The sequence below is a fragment of the Pristiophorus japonicus genome, chromosome 1 (assembly GCF_044704955.1).
Source record: "Pristiophorus japonicus isolate sPriJap1 chromosome 1, sPriJap1.hap1, whole genome shotgun sequence".
In the NCBI taxonomy this organism is placed as follows: Eukaryota; Metazoa; Chordata; class Chondrichthyes; family Pristiophoridae; genus Pristiophorus; species Pristiophorus japonicus.
The window spans coordinates 71,109,150-71,126,080 of NC_091977.1; the positions used below are offsets into that span (position 1 = coordinate 71,109,150).

Sequence of the window (16,931 nt, forward strand, 5' to 3'; positions counted from 1 at the left end):
ATGGTATATATGGCTCAGCAGCAGAGAAGCGCCCACTGCCCGTTCTGACTGTCCCGGAATGCACCATCTGTCGCTCTCGCTCCAGGTTGGCCCGGGGAGCGCGCTGCGCCGCGCCTGCGCTGTCAATGCCGGGGAGAGCGGCGCTTGAATGGGCCATCCGGGTTTCGGGTAAAGTATTGCGGAACATCGCGGCGCATTCCATTCGAATGCTCCGTCGGTAGAATTCTGAAACAGAAGGTCCCGGGATTGAGGAGCCGCGCGGTCTGTTAGCCCGGGGAGGAAGTTGCGTGCAGTGTTTCCCATCGCTCTGTGGGTTGTAGACACAGAGAGAGGCCCTGGCTGTACAACGTGGAGGAGCTCGGAAACTGAAGGGAAAAGGCTCAGGTTTCCACTCTGAGAGCGGCGACTTTCGGATACCTGGCGTTTGTACATTCCTCACGCCCCAGAATATCCACCTCCAGCTTTTTTTTTAAAGCCATCTATCAATTGGTTCCTGTTGCAGGCAATAAGAAGTTAGAGGATCTTGATTTGGCCACCTCGAGTTCCAAACCCTAAGTTTGCTATGTCTGTTTCAGCGGGAGCTTAATGGTAACATACAGTGACTTCTAGCTAAGGATCTACAGTCTGTCTTTGGTGAGATGTATTTTATTTTTTGATCCTATGAAGTTTTATTTATTGTGGTTAAAAGAATGCAACTTCAGAAGAATGAACACAGCTCAGTATGTCTGATTTTATTTTCATCATAAAATCACGTCTTGTTAGGAAATTCTCGTTGGAGCTGTCACTTTTTCAAATGCAACAATGCCAGATTTCTAACAAACTGCAACCTGAATAGTTGATTTCAGAGTAGTAACCGGTACTACATACATACACGTATGTGTTTGTGTGTGTGTGTGTGTATGTATACAGAAGAAACTACTGAGCTATTGAGATTCAGATCAAGAATGTTAGGAATCTGGTGAGGAATGTTTAATTGGGCTTCCAAAAGGCATTTAATAAGGTGCCACATTAGCATCTTGGGCAGTCCCTCGGAATTGAGGAAGACTTGCTTCTGCTCTTAACGTGAGTTCTTGTGTGGCTGCACAGTCCAATATGAGAACCACAGTCACTGTCACAGGTGGGACAGATAGTCGTTGAGGGAAGGGGTGGGTGGGAGTCATGAGGTGTTCGTTAGCCCTGCAGGGTGAGTCTTTGAGGCGGTCAACGAGCTTATTTTTGATGACGAAGCCGACTCCTTGAGCTGGCCTTCCCCTGCCCGCCGGGTCTCGCTTAGGGCCGAGATGTCGATATCAAAGCGTCTTAAGTTCCCGGGTAACTATGGCGATGCCATGTTCTGGCCTGTCGCTGTTGGAGTTGTCTGAGGGTCCTGACATTCCAGGTCCCGAACTTCATGTTAGAGGAGTGGAAAATGCCTATACGTGAGTTCTTTTAACATAGGGTGGTCGTTGCACACCGGCTACCACACGGGCTTATATGAGCAAGGTCTTGATCCAGTGGCAAGGAGGTCCAAGAGGACTGGAGACTAAGCACTGCTGTATGAGCCTAGTTGCCGATGGCGAGGTGTTGGCCGCAGGCTTGGCACTGGGTAGCGCCCTTGATGGTAGGTGGTCCGAGGCTTGGTTGGGGGCAGGCATTGGGAGGGTCAGTGGCCCATTGGGGTTCAGAGTGGGAGGGCCGGGGTGCGGGTCACAGCCATGGTACGTGTTGGAGGAGAAGAGGCCAGGTCGCCAGTGGGGGAAGAAAGCTCCAGTCGTCGCTGAAGGAGGAGGGGAGGCCAGTTGCCGCATGGGAGAGACAGACCTGGTCGCCGTTGAGGAGGTCGTCTGTCGCCACAGGAGGTCCAGCCCTCATGGAGGAGAGGCCCATCTGCCGCCGCTGGAGATGTTCCGATCGCCGCTGGAGGTGGGAGGGGTGGAGGCCCGATAGCCAGGTCCAGGTCGTCACCGCAGGAGGCCCAGTCCACCCAACTGGGCCTCCTTGGGCGACTGGACCTCCCTGGGTAGCTGGGTGCCACATAAAAGGTTGTTACACAAGATAAGGGCTCATAGGATTGGAGGTAATGTAGCAGCATGGATATGCTTGCCAGCGACGCCCACATCCTGTGAATGAATAAAAAGAGGATTGGTTAATGGACAGAAAGCAGAGTTGTGATAAATGGGTGATTTTCAGATTGGCATGCTGTAACTAGTGAGGTGCCGCAAGGATCAGTGCTTGGGCCTCAGCTACTTTACAGTCCATATTAATGACTTAGATGAAGGGACAGAGTGTAATGTAACCAGGTTTGTTGATGATGCAGAGCTAGGTGGGAAAACAAGCTGTGAGGAGGATACAAAGAGCCTGCAAATGGATATAGACAGGTTAAGTGAGTGGGCAATAAAGTGGCAGATGGACTATAATGTGGGGAAATGTGAGGTTATTCACTTTGGTATGAAGAGTAGAAAAATAATATTTTTAAATGGTGAGAAACTTAATGTTGGTGTTCAAAGTGATTTAGGTGCCTTTGTACAATAAATACAGAGAGTTAGCATGCAGGTACAACAAGCAATTAGGAAGGAAAATGGCATGTTAGCCTTCATTACGAGAGGGTTAGATTACAAGAATGAGGAAGTCTTGCGACAATTGTACAAGGATTTGGTGAGACCACACCTGGAGTACTGTGTACTGTTTTGATCTCCTTATCTAAGGAAGGATTTACTAGAAGATTAACTAGACTAATCCCTGGGATTAAAGGGTTGTCCTATGAATAGATTAGGCCTATACTCTTGACCTAGAAATTGGCCTCCTTAGCGCTTCCCGTTATCACTTTTGTGGGGCGCGGCGAGAAGATCGACTCCCGAAGGTTTGCGACGGCGGTATGGCATTGCGCCCTGATCTCTTTCGCCTGGAGATCGTGACGTTATCGGCGTGTGCATCCTTCTGGTAGCGCCGGTACTGCCACCCTGCAGCATCAAGGGCGAAAACACTGGCAGCTGCAGGAGGCATTCATCGGAAGGCCGGGTGCTTTGGGGGTGATGGTTAAAGGCGAGATGGCCAGCTTTCTGTCATTTATTTTTCATGTTCTTCCCCCGTGAACAATCAGCCTGGCAATCTGTTGCAGTGCATTGGGTCGGATCGCGACTGCCGTCGGGGTCCAGGTAAATTCTTCTTTTGCAGAGCCTGCAGCGATGGACCTTCCCTTTTTAGGGAGGGAAGGAGCCTTCGAATGTGGCAGCGCTGCACTGCCCAACACCTGCCATCCCCCCTGCTGCCTCTTGTGCTCCAGGAAGGAAGTGCAGCGCTTGACTTCCTTCCTGGAGTGCAAGCGCCAAATTTAAAAAAAAGATAAAAATCATTAGCGCCTGGCGCTAATTTTTTTAACTTTTAAAAGTTAGCACTCCCGAATTTCTCACCCTTGGGAATTTAGAAGAATGGGAGGAGATCTCATCGAAACATATAAGATTCTGAGGGGCTTGACAGAATAGATGCTGAGATTGTTTCCCCTGGCTGGAAAGTCCAGAACTAGGGGGCATTGTCTTAGGTTAAGGGTTTGGCCTTTTAAATGAGTTGTGAATCTTTGGAATTCTCTACCGCAAAGGGCTGTGGATGCTCAGTCGTTGAGTATATTCAAGGTTGAGATGGATAGTTTTTTGGACTCGAGGGGAAAGTGGGGTTGAGGTCGTGGATCAGCCACGATCTTATTAAATGGCGGAGCAGGCTTGAGGGGCCGTATGGCCTACTACTCTTAGACTTTCACATGAACAAAAGAATTAATATCAAAGCAAATAGCTGGATAAACACCAACTTGTATTTATGTAGCACCTTTAACGTGGTGAAACGTCCCAAGGCGCTTCACAGGTGTATTATGAGATTAAAAAACTTAACACCGAGCTGCATAAGTAGAAATTAACGTGGGTGATCAAAGGCTTGGTCAAAGAGGTATGCTTTAAGGAGGAAAGAGAGGCGGAGAGGTTTAGGCAGGAAGTTCCAGAGCTTGGGGTCCAAGCAACAGAAGGCATGGCCGCCAATGGTTGAGCAATTATAATCGGGGATGCTCAAGAGGGCAGAATTAGAGGAGCGCAGACATCTTGGGTTGTAGGGCTGGAGGAAAATACATACATTGGAAGGGGCGAGGCCATGGAGGGATTTGAAAATAAGGATGAGAATTTTGAAATCGAGGCGCCGCTTAACCAGAAGCCAGTGTAGGTCAGCGAGCACGGGTGATGGGTGAGCGGGATTTGGTGTGAGCTAGGACACGGGCAGCCGAGTTTTGGATCACCTCTAGTTTATGTATTGGGGGTAATGTACTGACGTGGATAGAGAACTGGTTGGCAGACAGGAAGCAGAGAGTCGGGATAAACGGGTCCTTTTCAGAATGACAGGCAGTGACTAGTGGGATGCCACAGGGCTCAGTGCTGGGACCCCAGATATTTACATTTATACATTAACGATTTAGATGAAGGAATTGAGTGTAATATCTCCAGGTTTGCAGATGATATTAAGCTGGATGGTGGTGTGAGCTGTGAGGAGCACGTTAAGAGGCTGCAGGGTGACTTGGACAGGTTAGGTGAGTGGGCAAACGCATGGCAGATGCAGTATAATGTGGATAGATGTGAGGTTATCCACATTGGTGGCAAAAACACAAAGGGAGAATATTATCTGAATGGTGGCAGATTAGGAAAAGGGGAAGTGCAACGAGACCTGGGTGTCATGGTACATCAGTCATTGAAAGTTGGCATGCAGGTACAGCAGGCAGTGAAGAAGGCAAATGGTATGTTGGCCTTCATAGCTAGGGGATTTGAATACAGGAGCAGGGAGGTCTTACTGCAGTTGTATAGGACCTTGGTGAGGCCTCACCTGGAATATTGTGTTCAGTTTTGGTCCCCTAATCTGAGGAAGGACATTCTTGCTATCGAGGGAGTGCAGTGAAGGTTCACCAGACTGATTCCCGGGATGGCAGGACTGACACATGAGGAGAGACTGGATCGACTGGGCCTGTATTCACTGGAGTTTAGAAGGATGAGAGAGGATCTCATAGAAACATATAAAATTCTGATGGGACTGGACAGGTTAGATGCAGGAAGAATGTTCCCGATGTTGGGGAAGTCCAGAACCAGGGGACACAGTCTTAGGATAAGGGGTAGGCCACGTAGGACTGAGATGAGGAGAAACTTCTTCGCTCGGAGAGTTATTAACCTTGGAATTCCCTACCCAGAGAGTTGTTGATGCCAGTTCATTGGATATATTCAAGAGGGAGTTAGATATGGCCCTTACGGCTAAAGGGATCAAGGGGTATGGAGAGAAAACAGGAAAGGGGTACTGAGGTGAATGATCAGCCATGATCTTAGTGAATGGTGGTGCAGGCTCGAAGGGCCGAATGGCCTACTCCTGCACCTATTTTCTATGTTTCTATGTAGGGTAGCATGTGGGAGGGCAGCCAGGAGTGCGTTGGAATAGTCCAGTCTAGAGGTAACAAAGGCATGGATGAGGGCTTCAGCTGCGGATGAGGCAAAGGCGGAGATGGGCAATGTTGTGGAGGTGGAAATAGGCGGTCTTCGTTATGCTGGGGATATGTGGTCGAAAGCTCATTTCAGGGTCAAATATGACACCAAGGTTGCAAACAGTCTAGTTCAGTCTCAAGCAGAAGTTGGGGAGAGGGATGGAGTCAGTGGCTAGGGAACGGAGTTTGTGGTGGGGACTGAAAACACTGGCTTCGGTCTTCCCAATATTAAATTGGAGAACATTTCTGTTCATCCAGAATTGGATGTCGGACAAACAGTCTGACAATTTAGAGGGGTTGAGAGAATTGGTAATGAGGTAGAGCTGGGTGTCATCAGCGTATACGTGAAAACTGACGCTGTGTTTTTGGATGACGTCGACAAGGGGCAACATGTAGATCAGAAATAGGAGGGGCCAAGGTTAGATCCTTGGGGACACCAGAGGTAACGATGCGGGGGCGAGAAGAGAAGCCGTTGCAGGTGATTCTCTGGCTGCGTATGGTGAGATGTTGGCCGCAGGCTCAGCGCTGAGTAGCGCCCTTGATGGTGGGTGGTCCGAGGCCTGGTTGGGGGCAGGCATTGGGAGGGTCAGTGGCCCAACGGGGTTCAGAGTGGGAGGGCAGGGGATCACAGCCATGGAACTCACCACGTGTTGGAGGAGGAGAAGAGGCCAGGTTGCCAGTGTGGAAGGAGAGCTCCAGTCGTCGCTGAAGGAGGAAGGGAGGCCAGTTGCCGACGTGGGAGAGGGGGACCCGGTCGTCTGTCGCTACGGGAGGTCCAGCCGTCACTGAGGGGGCCCAGACTCCGTCAAAGAGGAGAGGCCCATCTGCCGTTGCTGGAGGTGTTCCGATCAGATCGCCGCTGGCGGGGGCGGGGGGGGGGGGGGGGGTGGAGTTGTAGGCCCGATAGCCAGGTCCAGGTTGAGGACGCCACCTCCGGAGGACGTTGGAGGTCGCTGGAGGTTGCGGATGAGTGATGTGGTGGGAAGCATGCGGTAGGCCTGAATGGCCCGAACTCTTGGGACTCGCCGAAGATCGAGGTCGCCGATGGGTGATGTGGTGGGCTGTACACACACCACTCACCCAGCAGTACCTCACTTAAGAAGCTGTTTAAACTCTATTCTTGACCATGAGTGTCAGCAGATTGTTTGACTGCAAAAGGCAACTCGGCCAAGCCTGATCCCGTCCTTGCCCAATGTCGACACATGCGCACATCCAGCAGGGGCCACTGGATTGTGATCGGGAGCAAGAACCCTGACTCTTTTTCCCTCCCTAACTTCGCGGGATTAATAGCTGGCTGTTCAAAGAACTCGCGCACCGGCATCTTCCACTCCGTTAATATGAAGTTCGGGACCCTCATGGACAACCCCAACAGCGACAGGTTGGAACACCGCACTGCCATAGTTACCCAGCAACTTAGATGCTTTGATATCGTCACTCTGAGCTCCTTCACGGCAAACGAGCCAAAGATGGGCAGTGGAAACGTTACAAGGACACCCTCAAAGCCTCCCTGATAAACTGCGACATCCCCACTGACACCTGGGAATCCCTGGCCCAAGCCCGCCCTAAGTGGAGGAAGTGCATCCGAGAGGGTGCTGAGCACCTAGAGTCTCAACGCCGAGAGCATGCAGAAATCAAGCGCAGACAGTGGAAAGTGCGTGCGGCAAACCAGTCCCACCCACCCCTTCCCTCAGTGACTATTTGTCCCACCTGTGACAGAGTCTGTGACTCTCGTATTGGACTGTTCAGCCACTTAAGAACTCACTTCAGGAGTGGAAGCAAGTCTTCCTCGATTCCGAGGGACTGCCTATGATGATAGATAAAAATGGAACCAGGCAGATGCAGAAATTATATTCATGTATCTTAAGATTGGAGTATAGACAAGCTGTTCTTCATGTCTTGGTAAGAATTTAGTAATGAGGGAATTATTGCCATGTCCGATTGTGTCCTTGCCCATATATAAACATGCTTGCACTTTCCAACTGAGGTCACTGGATAGCAGTCAGGAGAAGGAACCAACACAGTACAGATTATCTAATCTGGAACATTCCTGGGTTGTTCGTTTTGGTCCCTAAGCTATTAGAGGAGCTTCACTTTTACATTTTTGAGCAATTGCTGTTACGTCATACATTCCTCAAAAACATTGTGATTAAACCCATTTAATTTGATATGTGCTTACAAAGCACAAATTAAAACAGGTGGGTGTGATCCCAATTTGATCCCCCTCCTGCCTTATGGCCATCGTGCTGCCATTTCTGCTGGCTGCTGCAAATACAGGGATGCTGTCCTGAAGTCCTGTGCTCCAGTGGAAGGTAATAGATGGCTTTCATTGGTGATAAGGATGCTGGGATAACCCTGCTGCCACAGTGTAACTTATTGCACTGAGAATGAGGCCAAGGGGAAGTTTAATTATTACAGGAGTTTAAGGTGGATACATACTGGGGGTGGGAGTTGGACATACTGAGAGGACAAATGAGGAATTCTCAATTGTGCTGCAACTTGAAGAGAATGATAGAAGGTAAAGAGATCTCGCAATGTGGACCAAGATGATCTCAGAATCACAGGGCAGAGTGGGGATCTTGCGTAAGAGGGAATTTTAGGTTGGCGGGGGGTAAGAATACCTGTTGAATCCACAGTGTTAAATAATGAAAATACATAAATACATGCATACATACTAGCTAAATAAAGTGTCAGAAAAAGATAATGCTTCTCCATAATTTTAATTGTTATGGGTAAACCTAACTTTTCTAGTTATAGGTTCCTCAATGGTCCCCTCTTCCACATGACTCTACTGTACATTGATTGCCAGCTTGCCATGTGAGGAAGACCGAAGTCTAGATTTCCCAACCAGTATTATTTTGATAGAAATGTAAATCCATTTATTTTAAAGTAATGCTGATCAAAAATCTAGGCCACTGTGTACTACTCCATAGAGCCACTGCAGTAACTCACCGTACCACAAACTTCCTTGAAATATATAAAAATATTCCCTGGTGAGTCATCTAATAAAAGGTTACAAATGTATCTTTTTTTCAACTATCCTTTAATAGCTATTGAACAGCAAACATTAAAAACATTCTACTGCAAAAGCTAATATTTATGAGCCCTCACCCCCTGCTTTCTGCCAGCTTCTTAAATACATTTTAAACTTGAACTGCATAATAGGTTTTCAATACAGTATATGCTTAATTGGCTGATGTTTTGGGCATCATATAGTTCTGTGCTCGAAGTTCCCAATGAGTCCAGCACACCTGCCCCCAACTCTCAATTTTAAAATTTTCATCCTTGTTTTCAAATCCTTCCATGGCCTCGCCCCTCCCGATCTCTGTAACCCCCTCCAGCTCCACAACCCTCTGAGATCTCTGCACTCCGCCAACTCTGGTTTCTTGTGCATCCCTATTTTAATTGCTCCATCATTGGCGGCCGTGCTTTCAGCTGCTGAGGCCCTAAGCTCTGGAATTCCCTCCCTAAACACCTCCACCTCTCTCCTCTCAAGTCACTGCTGAAAACCTACCTCTCTGACCAACCTTTTGGTCATCTGTCCTAATAACTCCTTCCGTGACCCGGTGTCAAATTTTGTTTAATAATGCTCCTGTGAGACACCTTGGGATGTTTTACTGTGTTAAAGCCATTATATAAATGCAGGGTGTTGTTGTACTGAACATCACTAGTGGGAGAGTAAGTTCAGTGTGACCTAGGCAGTTTCCAAAATGTGGACGAGGAATTTGTAATGGAAATACCCTGCAAAATCATAGGCAAAGAATGCATGATTTAAAATGAGAATTGCATTACATCTGTGCACCCTGGTCAAATGGAAGTGATGTTGGACATATGTATTGCAATGGGGGACACGTGACAGGAATATCTTGTATTTGTACCTTCGCAATGTTGAGCACAGATGTTGAGGTGCTGGGAGATTGGGAGCCAGTGTAGATCAATGAGGATGGGGTGATTGGTGTGGGGGGATAACAACAACAACTTGCATTATATAACCCCTTTTAACGTCGTAAAAGGGTAGCAGAGTTCTGGATAAGCTGAAGTTTACGGAGGGTGGCGCATGGGAGGCTGGCTAGAAGAGCATTCGAATAGTCGAGTCTGCAGGTGACCAAGGGACGAGTGAGAGTTTCAGCAGCAAAGAACACTGATCCCTGGAATTTGGCTGGCGCCAATAAGTCCTGTCCCACTGAAGTGCACTACTGTAATGCTCAAGAGGAAAATCTGTCCCAGTGTCCTATTTTTTTAACTTCGAATCTCCTCCTGATTTGAGTTTTCCCCTCAAAATAATGAGCAGATGAGTTAAGTCTTGAAAGTTGCTCAAGCAAACACACTCTGATCGGCATCACTTGTGGTTTTTTGGGTAGTTGGACAATTTACAAAAATATTTATTCTTGGGATGTGGGTATCGCGAGCAAGGCCAGCATTTATTGCCCTTGAGAAGGTGGTGGTGAGCCGCCGCGTTGAACCGCACAGGGCAGTTAAAAGTCAACCACATTGCTGTCGGTCTGGATTCACATGTAGGCCAGACCAGGACGGAAGATTTCCTTCCATGAAGGACATTAGTTAACCAGATGGGTTTTTACGACACTTCGGTAGTTTCATGGTCACCATTACTGATAATCAGCTTTTTAATTCGAGATTTATTTAATGAACTGAATTAAAATTCCACAGCTGCCGTTGTATGATTTGAACTTGCATCTCTGGATCATTCGTCCAGGCATCTGGATTACTAGTTCAGTAACATTACCACTATGTTACCATACCCCATAGTAAACAAACTAATTTAGTGACAGCTGTGACAGATGCAGAGGGATAGACAGATAGACACAGAGTGAGGGACAAAGAGAGAAACAGGAACAAATCGCAAAGCAATGAATTCAATATTTGCGGCGATCTCGTAGAAATGTAGAAATCTTTGGAAAATAAGAGTCTAAATGGGGCAGAGCAGCAAAGGTCTCTAAAGAAAGAAAGACTTGCATTTATGTAGCGCCTTTCACGACCACCGGAGATCTCAAAGCGCTTCACAGCCGATGAAGTACTTTTGGAATGTAGTCACTGTTGTGTTGTGAGAAACACGTCAGCCGACTTGCACACTGTAAACTCCCACAAATAGTACTGTGATAATGTACCAGATAATCTGTTTTTGTTAGGTTGATTGAGGGATAAATATTGTCCAGGACTCCGGGGATAACTCTCCTGCTCTTCTTCGAAATAGTGCCACATGATCTTTTACGTCCACCTGAGAGGGCAGACGGGGCCTCGGTTTAACGTCTCATCCGAAAGACGGCAGCTCTGACAGTGCAGCATTTCAGCACTGCACTGGAGTGTCAGCCTAGATTTATGTGCTCAAGTTCCTGGAGTGGGATTTGAACCCACAATCTTCTGACTCAGATGAGTGTGCTACCCACTGAGCCACAGCTGACACAGGCCATTCAGCCCAAATAGAGAGTGGTTAGAATGTGGAACTCAGTATTACAAGGAGTAGTTGAGGGGAATAGCATAGATGTATTTAAGAAGAAGCTAGATAAACACAGGAAAAAAGGAATAGAAGGATATGCAAAAGAAAGACTTGAATTTATGTAGTGCCATTCATGACCACTGGACGTCCCAAAGCGCTTTACAGCCAATTAAGTACTTTTCGAAGTGTCGTCACTGTTGTAATGCATGTGTAGGGTTAGATGAAGTAGAATAGGAGGAGGCTTGTATGGACCATAAACAACGGCATGGACCAATTTGGGCTGAATGGCCTGTTTCTGTGCTGTATATTTTACAAACCAGTGCGGCTAAACCTGTTAATCAGCTCTTTCCCATGATTGTCAGGCCCACACCGTCCTCCTCAAAAATCTACTTTGCATCCCCTGTTCAGTCAAACCCCAGGTTCCTCCCCTGCAGTAATGCTGGATCACAGGATCCCCCCTCCTTTTGCTGCCAAAGCCTAGCATCCACAACCCCAGTATTACCAAACTCTAGGACCCGCACCACAATTTTGCTAAACTCCTGGAACCCCATGCCAGTTCTCCTAAATCGCAGGACTGTCCTTCTAGTACAGGTACTACAAAAACAAATGATCACCCTCCCCCACCCTACCCAGTGTTACCAAAGCCCAGGAAATCAGGAACGCCCTGCCACTGCAGCTAATCCCAGACTCCTCCTCAATACTGCTAAATTCAGGTACTGCATCTTGTCAGCTAACCTCAGTTTTAAAAATGGTAATTTAAAACGAGGTTCAATAAAAGGGACTCAGTTGTGCTTTTCACGGTGTCCTGTAATTTGATTACCAAAGTACTGGTACAAACTTCAGAATACCATATAATGAGGATGGGGTTTGACTCGATTCAGTCACCTTATTAGTTGTCCTGATATTGCAACCTAAATGGCATAAGCACTTTTGTTATAAAACATCCGAGGGGGATTCTCTGAATCAGCCACCATAATTTTGATGGAAGATGGTGGAAACCCCATTTACGCTAGGATTTTCACCGACATTATAGCAGCTGACCAGGGAAACACCCGAGGAAATTTCCAATGTATAATCTGTAATGCAATGTGAGCAATGCTATCAGAGATCCACTAGTTTTTCTGAGTTAGTCAAAATATTTATCCGGTAAATATAAATATACATCAAGATTCAGTGGATAGAAGAGAAAGTTATTCAAGCACTCTGATTCCAAAAGATGGTGACCCAGAATTTGTTGGGAAAATAACGGCGAGTTCACAATGCCCGCGATTATTTTTGCGTAAAAACCCCTAGCAATTTGTAGCGAGGAAACATAGAAACATAGAAAATAGGTGCAGGAGTAGGCCATTTGGCCCTTCGAGCCTGTACCACCATTCAATAAGATCATGGCTGATCATTCACCTCAGTACCCCTTTCCTGCTTTCTCTCCATACCCCTTGATCCCTTCAGCCATAAGCGCCATATCTAACTCCCTCTTGAATATATCCAATGAACTGGCATCAACAACTCTCTGCGGTAGGGAATTCCACAGGTTAACAACTCTCTGAGTGAAGAAGTTTCTCCTCATCTCAGTCCGAAATGGCTTACCCCTTATCCTTAGACTATGTCCCCTGGTTCTGGACTTCCCCAGCATCGGGAACATTCTTCCTGCATCTAACCTGTCCCGTCCCATCAGAATTTTATGTTTCTATGAGATCCCCTCTCATCCTTCTAAACTCCAGTGAATACAGGCCCAGTCGATCCAGTCTCTCCTCATATGTCAGTCCTGCCATCCCGGGAATCAGTCTGATGAACCTTCGCTGCACTCCCTCAATAACAATAACGTCCTTCCTCAGGTTAGGAGACCAAAACTGAACACAATATTCCAGGGGAGGTCTCACTAAAGTCCTGAAAAACTGCAGTAAGACCTCCCTACTCCTATACTCAAATCCCCTAGCTATGAAGGCCAACGTACCATTTGCCTTCTTCACCGCCTGCTGTACCTGCATGCCAACTTTCAATGACTGATGTACCATGACACCCAGGTCTCGTTGCACCTCCCCTTTTCCTAATCTGCTGCCATTCAGATAATATTCTGCCTTCGTGTTTTTGCCTCCAGAGTGGATAACCTCACATTTATCCACATTATACTGCATCTGCCATGCATTTGCCCACTCACCTAACCTGTCCAAGTCACCCTGCAGCCTCTTAGCGTCCTCCTCACAGCTCACACGCCACCCAGCTTAGTGTCATCTGCAAACTTGGAGATGTTACACTCAATTCCTTCATCTAAATCATTGATGTATATTGTAAAGAGCTGGGGTCCCAGCACTGAGCCCTGCGGTACCCCACTAGTTACTGCCTGTCATTCTGAAAAGGACCTGTTTATCCCGACTCTCTGCTTCCTGTCTGCCAACCAGTTCTCTATCCACGTCAGTACATTACCCCCAATACCATGTGCTTTAATTTTGCACACCAATCTCATGTGTGGGACCTTGTCAAAAGCCTTTTGAAAGTCCAAATACACCACATTCACTGGTTCTCCCTTGTCCACTCTACCAGTTATATCCTCAAAAAAAATTCTCAAAGATTTGTCAAGCAGGATTTCCCTTTTATAAATCCATGCTGACTTGGACCGATCCCGTCACTGCTTTCCAAATATGCTGCAATTTCATCTTTAATAATAGATTCCAATATTTTCCCCACGACTGATGTCAGGTTAACCGGTCTATAATTACCCGTTTTCTCTCTTCCCTCCTTTCTTAAAAAGTGGTGTTACATTAGCTACCCTCCAGTCCATAGCAACTGATCCAGAGTCGATAGACTGTTGGAAAATGATCACCAAGGCATCCACTATTTCTAGGGCCACTTCCGTAAGTACTCTGGGATGCAGACTATCAGGCCCTGGGGATTTATCAGCCTTCAATCCCATCAATTTCCCTAACACAATTTCCCGCCTAATAAGGATTTCCTTCAATTCCTCCTTCTCACTAGACCCTCGGTCCCCTAGTATTTCCGGAAGGTTATTTGTGTCTTCCTTCGTGAAGACAGAACCAAAGTATTTGTTTAACTGGTCCTCCATTTCTTTGTTCCCCATTATAAATTCACCTGCATCTGACTGCAAGGGACCTACGTTTGTTTTCACTAATTTTTTTCTCTGCAAAAGCTTCTATAGATATGTGAAGTCAGTTTTTATGTTCCCGGCAAGCTTCCTCATACTCCATTTTCCCCCTCCTAATTAAATCCTTTGTCCTCCTCTGCTGTATTATAAAATTCTCCCAGTCCTCAGGTTTGCTGCTTTTTCTGGCCAATTTATATGCCTCTTTCTTGAATTTAACACTGTCCTTAATTTCCCTTGTTAGCCACGGTTGAGCCACCTTCCCCGTTTTATGTTTACTCCAGACAGGGATGTACAATTGTTGAAGTTCATCCATGTGATCTTTGAATGTTTGCCATTGCCTATCCACCGTCAACCTTTTAAGTATCACTCGCAAGTCTATTCTAGCCAATTCACGTCTCATACCATCGAAGTTACCTTTCTTTAAGTTCAGGACCTTAGTCTCTGAATTAACTGTGTCATTCTCCATCTTAATAAAGAATTCAACCATATTATAGTCACTCTTCCCCAAGAGGCCTTGCACAACAAGATTGCTAATTAGTCCTTTCTCATTACACATCTCAGATGGTCAGCCCTCTAGTTGGTTCCTTGACATATTGGTCTAGAAAACCATCCCTAATACACGCGAGGAAATCCTCCGCTACCGCATTGCTACTAGTTTGATTAGCTCAATCAATATGTCGATTAAAGTCGTCCATGATAACTGCTGTACCTTTTATTGCACGCATCCCTAATTTCCTAATTTCTTCTTTGATGCTGTCCCCAACCTCACTACTATTGTTTGGTGGTCTGTACACAACTCCCACTAGCGATTCTGCCCTTTGGTATTCCATAGCTCCACCCATGCCGATTCCACATCATCTAAGCTAATGTCCTTCCTTACTTTTGCATTAATTTCCTCTTAACCAGCAACGCCACCCTACCTCCTTTTCCTTTCTGTCTATCCTTCCTGAATGTTGAATACCCCTGGATGTAGAGTTCCCAGACTTGGTCACCCTGGAGCCATGTCTCCGTGATGCCAATTACATCATATCCGTTAACTGCTATCTGCGCAGTTAATTCGTCCACATTATTACGAATACTCCTCGCATTGAGGCACAGAGTCTACAGGCTTGTCTTTTTAACACACTTTCCCCTTTTAGAATTTTGCTGTAATGTGGCCATTTTTGCTTTTTGCCTTGGGTTTCTCTGCCCTCCATTTTTACTTTTTTCTTCTTTCTATCTTTTGCTTCTGCCCCCATTCTACTTCCCTCTGTCTCCCTGCCTAGGTTCTCATGCCCCTGCCATATTAGTTTAACTCCTCCCCAAAAGCACGAGCAAACGCTCCCCATAGGACATTGGTTCTGGTCCTGCCCAGGTGCAGACCGTCCGGTTTGTACTGGTCCCAGCTCCCCCAGAACCGGTTCCAGTGTCCCAGGAATTTGAATCCCTTCCTTCTGCACGACTCCTCAAGCCACGTATTCATCTGAGCTATTCTGTGATTCCTACTCTGACTAGCATATGGCACTGGTAGCAATCCTGAGATTACTACTTTTGAGGTCCTACTTTTTAATTTAGTTCCTAGCTCCCTAAATTCGTCTCGTAGGACCTCATCTCGTTTTTTACCTATATCGTTGGTACCTATATGCACCACGACAACTGGCTGTTCACCCTCCCTTTTCAAAATGTCTGCACCCGCTCCGAGACATCCTTGACCCTTGCACCAGGGAGGCAACATACCATCCTGGAGTCTAGATTGCGGCCGCAGAAATGTCTCTCTATTCCCCTTACAATCGAATCCCCTACCACTATAGCTCTCTCACTCTTTTTCCTGTCCTCCTGTGCAGTAGAGCAACCCATGGTGGCATGAACTTGGCTGCTGCTGCTCTCCCCTGATGAGTCATCTCCCTCAACAGTACCCAAAGCGGTGTATCTGTTTTGAAGGGGGATGACCGCAGGGGACCCCTGCACTACCTTCCTTCCACTGCTCTTCCTGTTGGTCACCCATCCCCTATCTGCCTGTGTAACCTCTACCTGCGGTCTGACCAACTCACTAAATGTGCTATCAACGATATCCTCAGCATCGCGGATGCGCCACAGTAAATCCACCCGCAGCTCCAGTGCCGCAATGCGGTCTGTCAGGTGCTGCAGGTGGATGCACTTCCTGCACATGTAGTCATCGGGGACAGTGGGAGCGTCCCTGACTTCCCACATAGTACAGGAGGAGCATAACACATGTCCGAGCTTTCCTGCCATGACTTAACCCTGAGGTTAACTTAATTTGGCTACAACAACAACAATGCTAAAGGTTACCTACTGATAAAGAAAAATAAAAACTACTCACCAATCACTTACCCCCTTGGCTGCGACGTCACCTTTCGATTTCTTTCTACTTTTTTGCCTTCTCTCCCTGCTGCAGCTGCACTGGCTGGCCTTTTATAGGCCGCTCCAATGTTCCCGGACTCCCGCCGCTTGCACTCCTGCCTCTCCGACGCTGCTGGGCCTTTTCTAGGCCACTCCGACGTCCCCGGACTCCCGCTGCTCGCACTCCCGCCTCTCCGTCGCTGTTGGGCCTTTTATAGGCCACTCCGATATGCCATGAATTGTAAATCGCCTCAAATTGATGGTTGATTTATACTGCTCCTGTAGCTCCCCATGAATGCCAAGAAATTGCTGGATTTACGCTGTAGATGAATGAATCCCACCGCAGACATTTAGGGCTGGTAATTTATGTCATAAGGACCCTGTAAATGACGTGATTTATGGACCTGACATGGAACGCAATCTTGGAGGCCCAGGAAGAGAACAATTGGAACATTGGAGTCTCATTCCTGTCGATGGTAAATTTTTCCAAGAGGTTTTTAAAATTTTAAATATTCACTTTTTTTAACCTTACTTTTCCTTTCTGTGTCTCTCTCTTTTTTATG

The 16,931-nt window shown here is 47.0% G+C and overlaps 1 protein-coding gene across 3 annotated transcripts in view; it reads left to right on the forward strand.

Annotated features, from left to right (window-relative positions):
• The first annotated feature begins 122 nt into the window (after window positions 1-122).
• focad (focadhesin) overlaps window positions 123-16,931 on the forward strand; it is a 343,322-nt gene continuing 326,513 nt past the window's right edge. The window contains exons 1-2 of one of the 3 annotated variants that reach the window (XM_070881044.1): window positions 141-168; window positions 576-633. The gene's annotated coding sequence lies outside the window, so the exon portion shown is untranslated. Of the gene's footprint in view, window positions 634-16,931 lie in introns of all 3 variants that reach the window. The other 2 variants (XM_070881054.1, XM_070881035.1) reach the window with 2 other exon arrangements.